At 37.1% G+C, this 16,200-nt stretch overlaps 1 protein-coding gene across 1 annotated transcript in view; it reads right to left on the bottom strand.

Annotated features, from left to right (window-relative positions):
- Positions 1–645: 645 nt before the first annotated feature.
- LOC141586761 (MYB-like transcription factor EOBII) overlaps positions 646–16,200 on the bottom strand; it is a 171,971-nt gene continuing 156,416 nt past the window's right edge. Inside the window, exon 4 of the transcript XR_012519623.1 lies at positions 646–656. The gene's annotated coding sequence lies outside the window, so the exon portion shown is untranslated. The remainder of the gene's footprint in view (positions 657–16,200) is intronic.

The raw sequence follows: 16,200 nt of genomic DNA, 5'->3' as shown, positions 1-16,200 counted from the left end.
TAATCGGTAATGATTGGCTGATTAGAGTTTGACATTACTGTCGTATGACGGTGGTGATCAGTTGATCCCTTAAGGTCATACCTCTAGGGAAACATTCTTAATTGAATAATTAATTAATTGTATGATGATACAAGTTAATTAATTCCTTAAATTTGAACAAATGATTTTGTGAGTACTAATACGTATCTTATTGTAATTCGACTAAATAACATTCGTACTAAGTAATTAAATTGTTTTATTACTTAAGGTTTATTTATTGTTTATGAAACAATTGAAATAAGAATGAATTGTTTATATATAAATACAAGTAGTTGTGATTTATAATTATATGACCCATTTTAAGTCATTGTAATTGTGAATTACTAGTTAATTTTTGTATGTGATTTATTTCATTTATATAATGATTTTTAATTTGTTAAAAATTCATTATTTACATGACATGTCTAGTAACATGCCCAATTTGTCACACAATACAAATTCACTTATTGACAAACTTAAAATGAAACCTTATAATATTAAGGGCGCCGTGTAAATGAAAGGGGAGAGGGTTAGTTGAGCTTTAATCATTTTAGTGGGAGGCACTATGATTACCTACTAATGATAGGTATGCATACCTATACTCTTGAGAAGAGAAAAATAAAAATGTATTTGACACTCTACCCTTGCAAAACCGGTGCACTCCCCTTATACACTCAAGTAGTGTATTTCTAAAAACACTCTAATTATTCTTATTAGTTAACAACTTGAGAAAAATCTTATCTCTCTAGTTTTGTTGTTGAACAAAATAATAAACTCACATAAATCTCTAATATTATTTATATATTACTAGAATTAGTAATCTCATAATATTAGTATTTTAAGGACACAAATATTAATTTCTAGTAACCAAATTAATATTTGTATTAAGAAGGATTTCCTGGGTACAAATCCTTTAGGAGTGGATCTTGCTATTAGATCTAGGGTTTTTGGAGGCATTTGGATTATTCTTTAAGAAGACTAATTTGGTAGGAGACCAAATTAGTATAAACCAATTTCGGCCCTCAATGTAAGAATAACAATTTTTCTTCTTACTTTCTAATTTTGTTATGCATGCATAAGTTCCTTTTAGTTTATGACTAAACTAATAAACACTTAGTTATTAGAAGAGTTTAATAAGAGATTAATGAATCTTACACATACTATCTATACATAGGTTGTTGTTTTGTTTGCTACTGCTTCCTGTGAGTTTCAGTTTGTACAGATAGACGGTTGTTTTGTTTATTGATGTTTCTTTCCAGTTTATGTTTGGGAGTGACGGTAGAGTATGATATGGAAGAGAGTTGGCTATGTTTCCGCTGTTGTTATGATATAGTAATATTCTGTTAATGAGACATAGTTGCGAGAGGTTATTGGAGTAATTGTGATCTTCTTTTAGAGGAGGCATTGGTTGACATAGTAATGGCAAGTCATTTGTGGAATATGTGTTGTATTGATCTGGAAGCTGCAAGTGGTTCATAATATTTTATTGGGACAATGAGTATAGGGTGTGGGAAATTAGTATCATGTTAAGTTATGAATGAGTTTTGCGGTAATGAAAGAAAAGAACTTGAGGATTTAGTGTGAGTGTGAGTAATAAGTGTGGATCGTGAGTTATGCTTTTGGAGATAGATGCTTTGTATAGAGGAATATGATGTTCTACAGTAATGTGGAAGGATTGGAGTATTGGTTATGCTAAGGATTTTGTGGTATAGGTTAGGTGGTGTGCCGAATGAATTGAGGTATGAGAACTGTTTAAGTAAGAGAGCCTTGGTAATATGAATGGTTATAAGTGTTGAGGTTACAGGCGGTTATCTTTGACATGCGGTGGTGATGAAGATAAGGAGAAGATATAGCTAAGGATCTAGTATTAGTGAGTTACGAGGACGTAACATTTGCTTTAAGAGGAGTAGTATGCGATAAAAGAGAGTTTGATGGTTGTGCATGTTGTAGTAGAATTGGAAGTAGAGTGTTGGTGTAGCATAAAGGGTGGATCTTTGTTGTGGTTGATTTTCTTAAAGGTCATGGTCGTGCTTGTAGTAGTTCGATGTTTAGGAATGGGAGAATACTTCGATAGTGTTGACAGTTAGATGCTGATGTTTATGAGTGTGATTAAACTTCGAGGACGAAGTTTCTTTTAAGGGTGGTAGAATGTAACATTCCGTTTGATGTTTATGAGTGTCTTGACATTGGTTTTTCTAGTGGATAATATGTAGTGAGATGAAGCTAGCGACGTTGGTGGATGGTATTTGGAAGTGTATGGAGTTAGTTTCGATAGACTATAATGTAGTTGATACGATATCGTGAGCCGTTGTGGAAGTAGCCATAGTTAGTGGAGTTAGTGTGAGGTGTACCTGTTTTGTGCGTTGTGGTTGGGATTTTGTTGTGAGTCTTGTTGCATCGTTGTGTCACAGATAAGTTAGTATGTTTGTTTTTATGTATGGGTTGAATTTCGGGGACGAAGTTCCTTTAAGGAGGGAAGACTGTAATACTACGGTTTTCTATGTCTAAGGGTACTCTATCGAGTGGAACTTACTCTGTCGAGTAAGTATGTTTTTATATGAAACAGTAGTCTGGCTGATGGGTACTCGATCGAGTACGTGTGGCACTCGATCGAGTAAGGGGCACTCGATCGAGTAAGTCACTTACTCGATCGAGTAAGTGAGTCTTACGGATTATTTTTGCCGGGTTTTGTTAATAATGCGTGATTAGTATAAAAGGATTCCGTCATTTTTCTTAATCAATTTTCACTTTTCTAAAACCTTTCAAGAAGCAAAAAGAGTTACGTTGTTCTCATTCTTCGCGTTGTTAGGAAATCCCAAGGGCTAGGATCGTCAGGTTGTCTTGTTCTTTACACCGTTGAGATCGTCGTGTCAAGGGTAAGCTTCTTGTATAGTTTTTATAGCATTTCATTGAGTTTGGTTAAAGCCCTAATTGGGTAGTTTTGGGGGTTTTGGGTGTTTTATGATGATTAGGTGGTGATTATGTGAATATGTGTTATAGGAGGAGGATTCATAGAGGAACGGTATTGATTAGCTGCTGTGACGGTCTGTGATTGCTATTCCAGGTAGGGTTTCCCTACTCAGTATTGGTTACATAGTGTTGTTGGTAATGATTGTTGTTGTTGATTAATTATCGAATTGGAATTGATTTTTGATAATTGTTGATTGTGTAAGGTGACTGTTGTAAAACTGTCTGTAATCTTCGGGGTGCATCCCTGTCTGAGTGGAGTCACTTGCGAGAGTGGCTTCAAGCCCTTGATTCGCCTTCTCTGGAACCCGCCACATAAGGGATGTGCACATTAAGGAACATGGGTTTATCGCTCGGATGAGATGAGTGGGGCTTAGGTGGGAACGGCTGCGGTCCCCCACTGGCGGTGTGGAATACTTGTTGCGATGAGTAGTCTGGCAGGGCTACACACTTTAGTGTAGTCAGGTGTGTGGTGATGTAATGGAGTTTGGGTTGATTGAATTGGTTGTGGTATTGTTTTATTGCAACTGTTTATTTTGTGTAATCAGTACTGACTCCGTTTAAATGTTTTAAAAACTGTGGTGATCCATTCGGGGGTGGTGAGCAGTTGTCTAGCAGGTATACTATGGATGCGCGCGGGTTAGCTGGGAATGGAGTTGCCACGAGTCTGATAATAGTCTTCCGCTGTGTTGTCTTTATACTTTTGTTACTTCAGTTGTAGCTTGGTTGTAGAACAGTTGTACTTTACTTTACAGTTGGTTTGTTATGTAATCACTTAAACTTATTTATTAAAGTACATTCTTTTATGGTCTATTTGATATACATTGCCTCGGGCAACCAAGATGGTAGCATTCTCATGCTTTAAGTGGTCCTGGTAAGGCACTTGGAGTATGGGGTTTTCTAAAGACGTCATGGTAAGAGCCTTTGGGTGACGTATTTCGGTCTTATTCAGGTTTGTCCCAGGCAGAAGTCATAGTAAGAGCCTTCAGGTGATGTATTTCAAACTTACTGTAAAACACCGTTTGTAACACCCCCACACACCAAGGTGCGTTAACCAAGGCCACCCTAGCATATCAAGGTGCTACCATCTCGGTTGCTCGAGGTAAAGTATATCAAATAGAACATCCAAGAACGTTTATTAAAAGATATCAAACTATTTAAACAAAGTACAACTCAAGTTTTTTTTTCTTGGGAAATGTACGTATTATATTAATCTCAAACCAACCAATTGATTAACTAGGGAGATAGCATTAGGTAATTACAACTCGACATAATTTCTTCTAACCATATTGTTACTCCACTAGGTTTTCCTACCACATTACGAGCTCGCAAATTCAATACAATTCCAACCTGTACCTGCTTAAATAACACAGTTGGTAAGAACATAATGCTATCAACTCTAAATTTATTCCGTGCAAGCCACAATTCATACATCAAATGTGCCAGACTTGCAGCAAGCACATGTCTAGCCAACAAAGACCGAGTTCTGTAATGAAGCCATCAATCTGTCACTCCTTGTGCTGGAATTAAAATCTGCATCTAGTCTTCAAAGAGAGAAAGATATTGTCTGTTATACGGACAAGAAAAGAACAAGTGATCATGACTCTCCTCCTCATCCCCACACAACCAACAACAATTGGTTTGGATAATCCCCATCCTATCCTGAGTGAGGAAACGATGCTATAAAACTAGCCACATGAAGAAGCCATATTTAGGAATAGGAACCATGATCCTATTGTTAATCCATGGATACCAGTTCACATCCTTTGTTTCGGTTTCCTCCCATTGATAACCCAATCTGACTGTGTACTCCTCTGTAGTTCTTCTCCATTGCTCATTATAAATAAACTCTTTTCAGATGTGCTTGAGTCCACATATTCTTCTCTAAGCCCAGCTTGCCCCAACAGGAGGCTCATAATCTTGCCACCGTTGTTCTTTCATATAAATAGCATGAACCCACTTCACCCACAAGTGATCAGACTTCTTTTCAATCCACTAAACATATTTCCCAATAGAGGCTATGTTCCATTGATGCAAATTTTTAAGACCTAATCCTGCTTTTCTCTTGAGGTTGCACACCTGACTCTATGACACCAGTGCAAGACTCCCTTTACACTATGTGCCATGCCATAGAAATTTCCTGTATAGAGCGTCAATTTTATCTAACACAGTTTTAGGCAAAATAAAGATACGTACCCAATAGCTATGCAAGGTTCCTAGAATTGCTTTAATAAGTACAACTCTCCCTGCATATGAGAGTTTCTTAGCCCCTAGCCTAGCAATCCTATCAGTAATGTTATGAACCAAACATTGACAATCCAAGACTCCCAGCCTCTTAGGAATAATATTCACCCCTAGATACCTAAAAGGGACGGTCCCTCTCTTCATACCAGTGGCCTGTGCAATTGCTCGGACAATAGGATCAGGGATCCCATTACAATAAAAATTTGATTTCCCATTGGTCACTTTCAGGCCAGAGGCATCATAGAAGTTTTCAAAAGCCCTCAGTATGATGTTAACTAAGTGAATGTCCCCTCTACTGAACATCAGAAGATCGTCGGCAAAGCAGAGGTGTGTGAGATTGAGCTCTGAACAAAGAAAGTGATGCTTAAAACCTTTAAACTGATGCAGGAGCTGCAACAGTCTACTCAAATATTCAAGGCAGATACTAAATAACAGAGGGAACAGAGGATCCCCCTGTCTTAGTCCTCTCCTACCCTTAAAAAAGCCAAACACTTCTCCATTCAGTGCAAGGGAGTATGAAGGAGAAGTAAAACACTTCCTTATCAGTTGAACGCAAGGTGTTAGAAAATATAAGGCAACAAGCATCTCATGAAGGAAACTCCACTCAATGGAGTCATATGCCTTCTGCAAATTAATCTTCATCAGTAGCCTTGGTGAGCAAGCTTTCCTTTTATAAAGTTTAATCAAATCCGGACATATTAGAATGTTACCCACAATGTCCCTACCTTTAATGAAAGCACTCTGGGCAGGATTAATGATGTCTGGTAGGATCTGACTCAACCTGGAACATACAACTTTAGCAAGGCATTTGTAAACTGTGTTGCAGCAAGCTATTGGCCTAAACTGCAATACGGTTTCAGGGATCTCCACCTTGGGTATGACAGTCAATATGGTATTGTTTAACTCTTTCAAGACTTTCCCATTAATATAAGTATTCCTTACTGTATCACAAATTTCTTTTCCCACAATTTGCCAACTGTCTTAGAAGAACTGGCTGCTATAGCGATTAGGCCCTGGTGCCTTGGTACCTGGAATTGAAAACATGGCAGATTTAATCTCCTCATCAGTGACTGGAGCACTCAAAATGTCTCTGTGTTCTGCAGTTAAGCATCTACCAGTTTTAATAAATCCTTGATTCACAGCATGTACCTCAGTAGAATCCCCCAACCGGCTTTTGTAGAATTGCTCAAAAGCCATTATAATATCATTAGGGTTAGTACATGGTTTAGCACTAGCATCTTTAAGTTGGAGCACACAGTTCATTGACCTTCTTCTTTTGATGCTTCAGTGAAAGAAAGATGTATTAACATCTCCTTATTTGACCCAATTTTCCTTGGCTTTCTGAGCTAAGTAAATTTCCCTTGCCTTAGTCAGTCCCATCAATTCATGAGCACACTCTCTCTCAGCTTTGCACAAATCAAAATTCAAAGGGTCAGTCCTCAAATTCTCCTGGAACTTCTGAAGAGAAATTTCAGTGACATGTGTACGATTCTCAATATTACTGAATTGCTCCCTATTCAGTTCCTTCAAACTAAGTTTCAGGCCTTTCAGTTTTTTGGTTACTCTATACTATGGAGTCCCCAGAATTTCTGTCTGCCACCCAATCCTCACTACATCTTCAAAATTGTCAGCTAAGGCCCACATATTAAAATACTTGAAAGAGTTTTGCCTCTTGGTGTTAGCCATAGTGAAATTAATTACATAAGGACAATGGTAAAAAAGCTCCTCAGGTGGGAAGTGAGCCACAAAGTCCAGGAAAGTCTGCAACCATTCATCCCTTATCAAAACCCTATCAATCTTACTATATACTTTGGTTCCATATTCATGCTTATTATTCCGAATAAAGTAAGACCCAATCACTTTGTCTTCCTGTAACTGACAGTCTGCTACAACTACTCTTATAGGCAAAATATCAGCCAAAGTTACATCAGCACCTCCAATTCTTTTCCACATTCATAAGACTATTGAAGTCACCACCTACCAACCAAGCTCCATCAACCGTGGTGGCATACCTTCTCTTATCAGTCCATAAAGAATCTCTGTCATTAAAACCATAGACTAGGGTAAAATAAAACCATATCCCCTTCATTGTATCCTTCACTTTAGTATGAATGCACTGTGCGGTAGTATGAATCAGGTCCACCTGAAACAACTTTGGGTTCCACAAAAACCAAACTCTCCCTCCTTTGTGAAAGCTATTGTTGGTGCAAATGGCCCAATCCCCACACATATTATTCCTAGTTTTAATCCACTTACGACCTTTTATTTTAGTTTTTAACAAGCCAAACAGCCCAATATTATTTTGGTCCATAAATCACCTTATTTCTTTTTGCTTGGTTATGCTGTTCAGACCCCTATTTTCCAGAATCTCAGACTACCCATTATTAGTCAAACTCCTATGAATCACCATTTTCTTCTGACTATCAGTTCTTGCTTTCTGAATGGATAAAGAGAGAGCATCCATAAAAGTAATCCCCCTAGGGATAGGAATCCTAGCCTCACCTGCCTCATTTCTAAGCATCCTAGTGAGAAATCTCATAGGTGTTGATTGCTCTGCAGTCCCAGGATCCTTACCCTCACTTTGTACCCCCTTACCCTTGTCACCACTCATAGGCTGCCTAGCAGGTAGACTAGGAATGGCCAGCTACACCACATGTGATACAGGTTTTGGTGTGGTAACTACAGTAGGAGTCTTTGGAAGAGGTTTTGGAATAGAGAGGGGAGCCTGGATCCTTTGCTTAGGCCTCCACACCTTCTGCACGTTCCAGTAATTGTCTTTACCACCAAGAATATCAATGTAGGAGATGCCATAACATAGATAGTCGTCATCTACCAAGGGCTCAGGATCCTCCATCGGCTCATAAGGAGCATGTCCCTGAAAATCACACAAACGACGTGCAATCCTAGTAATAATTGCCCCACAATCTAAATCTGCATACTTCCCAGTCATGCGGTCTAAGGCTTGGCAAACAAGGGCCGGTGGACTAAATAGGAAGGGCTCCTCTTGATAATGGTTCAAATAACTAGCCAGAATCAACACTTCTAAGGACTGAGCCTTACTCCTGTCACGCCTCCCAAATAATAAATAACTCAAATACCTCAAAAATGGCTTGAGGCAAACATGTTGCACATCAAGCAAGCCCATAGAGCTAACATCTGCATCCGCAAAACCAGTAAACAAAGGAAAACATCGAGCAACAGATAAACCAACAACATTATACAAATCCCCATCAAAAAGCTTATCTAGGCCTAGGTACTCATAAATTTGATCAAATGTCGAAGAACGTTCTACATTTAACAATCTAAATCGAATCAAGTGTTCCTTTGGGAGATACACATATGAGCTAAGAAACTCAAGTGTCAAAGCACGATAAGAGAGTTCATGCAAAAGAAATAGACCTTGCAACCCAAGCTGAAAGAACATATCATACATGGCCGTGTCAATTTTCATAGTACGCAAAATCTGTCGGTCCACACACCTAGTTGGCAGCATTGTTTTTGTAGTTATCAATTCCAAAAATTTATCCCGTTGCTCCTTAGCACGAAATTCAACAAAAGAAAACTCGTCTATTGGTAAAAGCTCTTCCTCTTCTTCCTCGGTAGTCTCTACTACCACCGGCTGACGAACGGGAGCGCGCCTCTCCCGTGGCCTCTTGTTACCTTGTCCACTAGATGACATATATGTAAAAGGACAATTATATAATCACAAACCAATTTAATTGCCCAAAATAGTTCACGTTTTGAAGACCACATGAGTCGGAAAATTCTATTTTGAGGTTGAAAATCACACACAAACCATGTAAAAGGCAAGAGAATTGCAATTATATAACAAAAAGTGAAGATTCCAAGCAAATAAACACAATTTCTAACCAATTTAATGCAAATTATCAATCCGGATTTATGAACCCTAGTTCTCAAATTTTCGAAATTAGGCTTTTAATTCATCAATTAGAGGGTTAATAAGCAAGGAAATAGCAATTGTATATAAGTAATGGAAGATTCAAGGCAATACACAAAAGATTTGAGCAATAAAATCACAAATTTTCGGACCAATAAGGGCAATAAACGGGACTTACATGGATGAATATGAGCAATGAAATACACAAATAAGGAAAATGGAGTGATTTAATTCACAAGCAAGCAATTTAGCACAAAGTAGAATGAAGATTTGATTATGATATGAAGATTCAGAGTAATGAGAATGTAAGTTTGAATGAGAGAAAGATTAAAGTATGAGACGGAATTAACAAGAAATTAAGCAAATAATAAGATGAGAAAAGAAGGAAAGAAAGGCCGATCTAAAACACGGAACCCGGTCCAGGAAGATTCCTCGAGTGAGGCGGACCCTACTCAATCGAGGCACCACTTTTCAAAGTGCCCAACTCTCGACATTTGATATTTTAATTAAAATACTAGGTTCCTCGATCGAGCCCTCGCTACAGTTGATTGAGCATGCTAAGTCCTCGATAGAGCCTCCTTTTACTCGATCGAGACACCATCCTCCGTCCTTTTTCTCACAATTACATTAACGTGTCGTCTTGAAATCTGTCTAAAGCTGTAAAAATACTTGAAATACGTTAAATTCTCTCCCTCACATCACTCAAAACAATTAAATAACATAATTTAAATACGATTAATGAAATTGAAATTCCTAAATTACAATTTATTACAATGTAAACTCCGAGCTGCCTCTCGGTAGTGCTGCTTTAAGAGGTCCCGGACGACCGTAATACCTCATCAGTAAGAGGAATCAATGGCGAAGAGGTCAACGGCCTCTATCACCCCAATATCACTACAACAAATTGTCACTTACGCCACGAATTATGCCACGGGAATTTATAATTCGTGGCTAAATTCTGCTTAGCCACGGGAAAAATGTATTCATTATTTTGGAAAAAAATTTATGCCACGGGATAACTTTTCCCGTGGCAAAAAGTCACTTGCGCCACGAAATAGGCTACACCCGTGGCAAATAATCATTTTAGCCACAAACTATGTCACACCCGTAACGAAATTTTGATTAGCCATGAATTGTTCCGTGGCCAAAAATGTTTTAGCCACGAACGAACAAACTCCCGTGGCGAGTATCTTTTCCGACTTAAATTAAGATATTTTCATGTTAAGGCAAACTTAAAATTTAAAAGAAATTTAATCAATATAAATAATTTGAAAATGCATTTAAATATAAAATTTTGCAAACACTTTGATTAATTTAATTAATATTTTTTTGTTATTTTATTTATTTTAATAAGAAATTTTAAAATTTTATAAACTTATATGCAAGCAAAGAAAATTTTATCGCCTAAATTTTTTTATTCTTTTAGAAATCACAACTACGTATTGCAGGAATTTAAGAAATTTGTTTTAATATATAATTCTATTTGTTAGAGTCGTGAATTTCTTTTAATTTTTTAATTAAACATTAAAATCTTGAATAACAATCTTAAATGATCGTATCACTTTTAAATACATAGCATATAAAATTCATTAAATAAGTTATTTATCATCTATCTTTGATAAATCTAAAATTAACATATTGTCAAATTGGTTCACTCAAAATTTGCTTTACAACTTTATTTGTAAGATATTTATAGAAAAAATTGAATTTGATTTAAAATTTAACTTGATGAGAAAAAAAGTTTGGGAAAATTTTTTTTTGGAGTGAAAAAAAAAACAACAATTAGATTGCAAAATTGATTAAATAAATAAGTGCGCTGAGAAATGAAAGAAAAAAAATGATCTCCCACAAATCAATTAGGAAAAAAACATATCGGAAAAATTATCAATAGAAAAAGTTCAAGGGTTAATTGATAAACATTACCAATATAAGGACCCTTTTCCATAATCAGTATCAACATAATCAATAATTAGTAATCAATACCAAAATATTAACTTTTTTCTGCGATAGGTACTAAGTCGTTTGAAAATCTAATCTCAACCGACTCGAAAAAGTCCCAAAAGCCATCATTCAAGGCAAAATCTTCACTCACCCACTTCCAAATTCCCTCTCTTAGATGAAAACATCTTTAAAGTAGGAAAAACATTAGAGTAAGAAGGCGACTTGGTACCTATCGTAGAAAAAAGTTAATATTTTGGTAGTTTTTATCATTTTACCCAAAATTCAATAAGGAGAAATTTTTTTCATTGAAGATGAGCACATCATGGGGAAAATATAGAAATTATAATAATTTAAAGTCACATGTGCAAATAATGTGAAAAATTTGAGGAAAAAAATGATAAATCATAACAAAGAAAAATCAGTTTAAGAAAATAAGCGATTCGGTTGTACGACAGTGTTTTTCGTGTTTTTTTTTTTAGTAAAAGTGACTACGTTTTGGTTAATAGTGACCAATTGGGGGGGGGGGGGGAGACCTTAAGTTATACAAAGTGGTCATTATTTTACCAAAAAATGGTTAATTTTCATATCGTATGTACGAAGGTCGTACATTAGCATTTGCGTAAAAAAATATACGAAAAAATGAATACAAGAGAAGTGAAAATAAGAATGTCGATAAACTAAAGAAATTAAATTTTTTTAGGAAAACACAATTAAGTTTACTTTGTAGAGAAAATGCTTTTGCTAACTTCGGTAAAAAAATGACGTCAAAATCATTAGTCGGGAGGGTAACATCGAAAATTTGATTCTTTTGGCCACAATAATGTTTTTCCCGCAAAAATTCGCAAATCATGTAACATTTTTGTAATTAAATAGTACTAAAGGTAAATTTTGAAAGGAAAAAAAAAAACTTAAAAGGATTCAAAGTACTAATCATATCAACAAAGTTAACTTTCAGTTTCGGTAGCACATCAAAAGAACTCTATAGTTAAGCGTGCTCAGGTGAGAGTAGTGTTGGGATGGGTGACTTCCTGGGAAGCCTCTTTGATGCGCGCGAATGCATAACCGGTGAAACCAAAGAACGTTTAAACGAATCGAGTTAACTAGAGAAACGAGTACTGAGATTGTCACTATTCGATATATGATAAAATATCGATCGTGAAAAAAAGATTATTTAACATTTTAGTTATTTAATTTTCATATATATTTTTTGTCACGAGAATTATTTTTTCGCCACGGGAATTATTTTTTGGCCACGGGAGTTATTAGCCACGACAGAATCCGTGGCCAAAAATACAATAATAGCCACATTCTTGTTTTTCCCGTGGCTATCTCTTTGCCACGGCCACTTGCGTCACGGAAGGTATTCCCGTGGCCAAATAATTTAGCCACGGAAATTTAACACTTGCGCCACGAATTTAGCCGTGACCCAAGTGCTTATTTGTAGTAGTGTATGGGCACCTTCATAGTAGACTTTCAGTCGTTGCCCATTCACTTTAAATGTCTCACCTTTGTAAGTTTACAGTGTAACTGACCTATATTTGTTCACCTCAGCAACCGTGAACAGTCCAGACAATCTACTCCTTAGCTTACCTGGGAACAATCGCAAACGATAATTAAATAGCAATACCTTTTCACCACCATGGAATTCTCTTTGCAAGATATGCTTATCATGCCACTTCTTTGTTTGTTCCTTGTACACTTGAGCACTATCATAGGCATGCAGTTGAAACTCATCAAGCTCATTCAACTGCATCAATCTTTTCTCACCCGCCAGTGAGGGATCCATATTTAGCTCTTTTATGGGCCACATAGCCTTGTACTCAAGCTCCACAGGTAAATGGCAGGATTTGCCATAGACTAATCGGTAAGGTGATGCTCCAATCGGCGTCTTGTATGCAGTACAGTAAGCCCATAAAGTATCATCAAGCTTTCGACTCCAATCTTTTGTATTCTTGCCCACTACCTTCTCTAACATTTGTTTCAATTCTCTGTTGAAAACCTCCACTTGTCCACTAGTTTGAGGATGATATGCCAATCCTCTACGGTGTGTAACGCCATATTTCTTCAACAAGGAGTTGAGGTGACGTTCATTGAAATGCTTGACTCCATCACTAATCACCGCGTGAGGCACTCCAAACCGTGGAAAGATGATTTTCTGAAACAACTTATCAATAGATTTAGCATCACAAGTGGCGGTGGCAATTGCCTCCACCCATTTAGAAACCTAACATACAGCTACTAAAATATATTGATTCCCATGAGAAGTAGGGAATGACCCTTGGTAGTCAATACCCTAAACATCAAAAATCTCCACCTCTGAGATTACAGTTTGAGGCATCTCGTGCCTTTGCGAATATTACCTGTTCTTTGACAAGGATTACAAGAACGGACAAATGTAGTAGCATCTTTCAAGATAGTTGGCCAAAATAAACCCGATTGCATTACCATAGCAAAAATCCTAGACGGACCATGATGACCATCATAAGAAGAAGAGTGACAGTGACAGAGAAAGGCATGTACCTCACCCTCTAGAATACACCGTCTATAAATATGGTCTGCGCACTCCCGGAACAAGTATGGATCATCCGAAAAATACCGCTTCACATCATGCATGAATCTCTTCTTCTATTGATAAGACAAGTTAGGAGGAAGAATACCTCCAACCAAGTAATTAGCACAATCTGCAAACCATACAGTGCTCGCAGCAATAGTTAGAAGATGGTCATCTGGAAAAGAATCATCAATAGGCAAAATCTCTCTTCCTGCAAATCTCAAACGAGATAAATGATCTGCAACAACATTCTCAGCACCCGACTTATCTTGAATTTCTAAATCAAATTTTTGCAATAATAAAATCTATCTAATAAGTCACGGTTTAGCTTCTTGTCTAGTTAAAAGATACTTCAATGTTGCATGGGTGAGTATGAACAATAAATTTAGAGCCAATAAGATAAGCTCTAAATTTGTCTAATGCATATACAACTGCAAGAAGCTCCTTCTCCGTAGTAGCATAGTTGATCTCCACATCATCAAGAGTCTTACTTGCATAGTAAATAACATGCAACACCATATCTTTTCTTTGCCCCAACACAGCTCCAACTGCATAGTCACTGGCATCACACATAATCTTAAAAGGTAGGCTCCAATCCGAAGATCGGATTATTGGAGCTGAGATAAGAGCTTGTTTAATCCTGTCAAACGACTTGACACACTCATCAGTAAACACAAAAGGTGTATCTTTATAAAGAAGCTGAGTTAGAGGTTGAGCAATTTTTGAAAAATTCTTAATAAAGCGGCGATAGAACCCTGCTTGACCAAGAAAATTACGCACACTCTTAACATTAACCGGGTACAAGAGTTGCCCAATTACCTTAACCTTAGCTTTATCCACTTGTATACCTTTACCTAACACCAAATGACCAAGTACCCCCCTTTAGTAACCATGAAGTGGCACTTCTCTCAATTGAACACAAGATTGCTCTACTCACAACGCTGCAAAATCTTAGTCAAGTTTCTCAAACAAACATCAAAGTCAATACCATAAACAGTGAAATCATCCATAAAGACCTCCATAATAGACTCTATGTAATCAGAAAATATGGCCATCATACAACGCTGAAAGGTAGCTGGGCATTACATAAACCAAAAGGCATCCTCCTATAAGCAAATACACCATATGGACATATGAAAGTAGTATTTTCTTGATCTTCAGGATAAATGGGTATCTGAAAGAAACCTGAGTAGCCATCTAGGTAACAGAAATAACTATAACATGCTAGTCTCTTTAACATCTGATCAATACATGGAAGTGGGAAGTGGTCTTTTTTAGTAGTTGTATTCAACTTCTTATAATCAATACACATCGTCCAACCTGTAATAAGTCTAGTAGCAATTAATTCATTCTTCACTACTGTAGGACCTCCCTTCTTAGGCACAACTTGAACAGGACTGACCCACTTAAAATCAGATATAGAGAAAATAATGCCAGCATCAAGTAATTCATGCACCTCTTTCCTTACTACCTCTTGCAATGGAGGATTTAGTCATCTCTGACCTGTGCACTAGGCTTGTGGCCTTCTTCCAAGTGAATACGAAGCATACAAAAGTCAGGACTAATACCTTGTAAATCATCAATATTATACCCAATGGCCTTTTTATGAGTTTTCAAAATAGTCAACAAAGCAGAAAGTTGGCCTTCAGTTAGGCTAGCATTGACAATTACTGGGTTCATTTCACAGTCATCGAAAAATTCATACTTAAGATGAGAGGGAAGGGGTTTAATTTCCGGTTTCTTTACCTCGGTAACCTTAGACGAGCTACCTAAGCTATATACCTTTTGATTTGGGCATTCCTCTCCAGTAAGAAACTTCTCATTGTCATCCACTTCTTGACTCCATGAACCCGTCTCAGCAGCAGGGTCAGAAAAAAGGGCAATCTCCAGAGGATCCCTGCTTAAACACATAGCAAGATACTCTTCAATAGTAAAATCAACAACATCAATACTATGACATGTTTCTTCTATCATGGGATGTTTCAAAGCTTTTTCTAAGTTGAAAACAATAGTATCATCCCTCACAGCTAAAGTCAGTCTCCCTCCCCTAACATGAATAACCGCCCCCGCTGTGTGAAGGAATGGTCTACCCACGATGATAGGAATTTGGTTGTCCTCAGCCATATCTAAGACAACAAAATCAACAGGAATGAAGAATTCCCCAACTCGAACGGGAACATCCTCCAACACACCCAATGGGTGTTTAATAGATCGGTCAGCCATCTGCAAAGTCGTATTAGTAACAGTCATTTGACCCATATTTAATTTCATACAAATAGAATAAGGCATGACACTGACGCTAGCTCCTAAATCACAAAGAGCTTTACTAATAGCAAGATGACTGACATGACAAGGAATAGAAGAACTCCTTGGATCCTTTAGCTTAGGTGGTGAATTAGCTTGTAACACGACACTGCACTTTTGAGTAAAAGCAACTGTCTCCACTTCATCAAAGGACCTCTTCCTTGTCAATATTTCTTTCATAAAATTTGCATAAGCCGTCACATGAGTGATCAACTCAGTTAAAAAAATACTTACCTGCAAGTTCTTCACTACCTCCATAAACCTTCCAAACTGGTTG

This window comes from Silene latifolia, chromosome 6 (genome assembly GCF_048544455.1).
Source record: "Silene latifolia isolate original U9 population chromosome 6, ASM4854445v1, whole genome shotgun sequence".
Classification (NCBI taxonomy): domain Eukaryota; kingdom Viridiplantae; phylum Streptophyta; class Magnoliopsida; order Caryophyllales; family Caryophyllaceae; genus Silene; species Silene latifolia.
The sequence above is the reverse complement of the archived record's forward strand: the minus strand, read 5'-3'. Positions and strand labels throughout refer to the sequence as shown.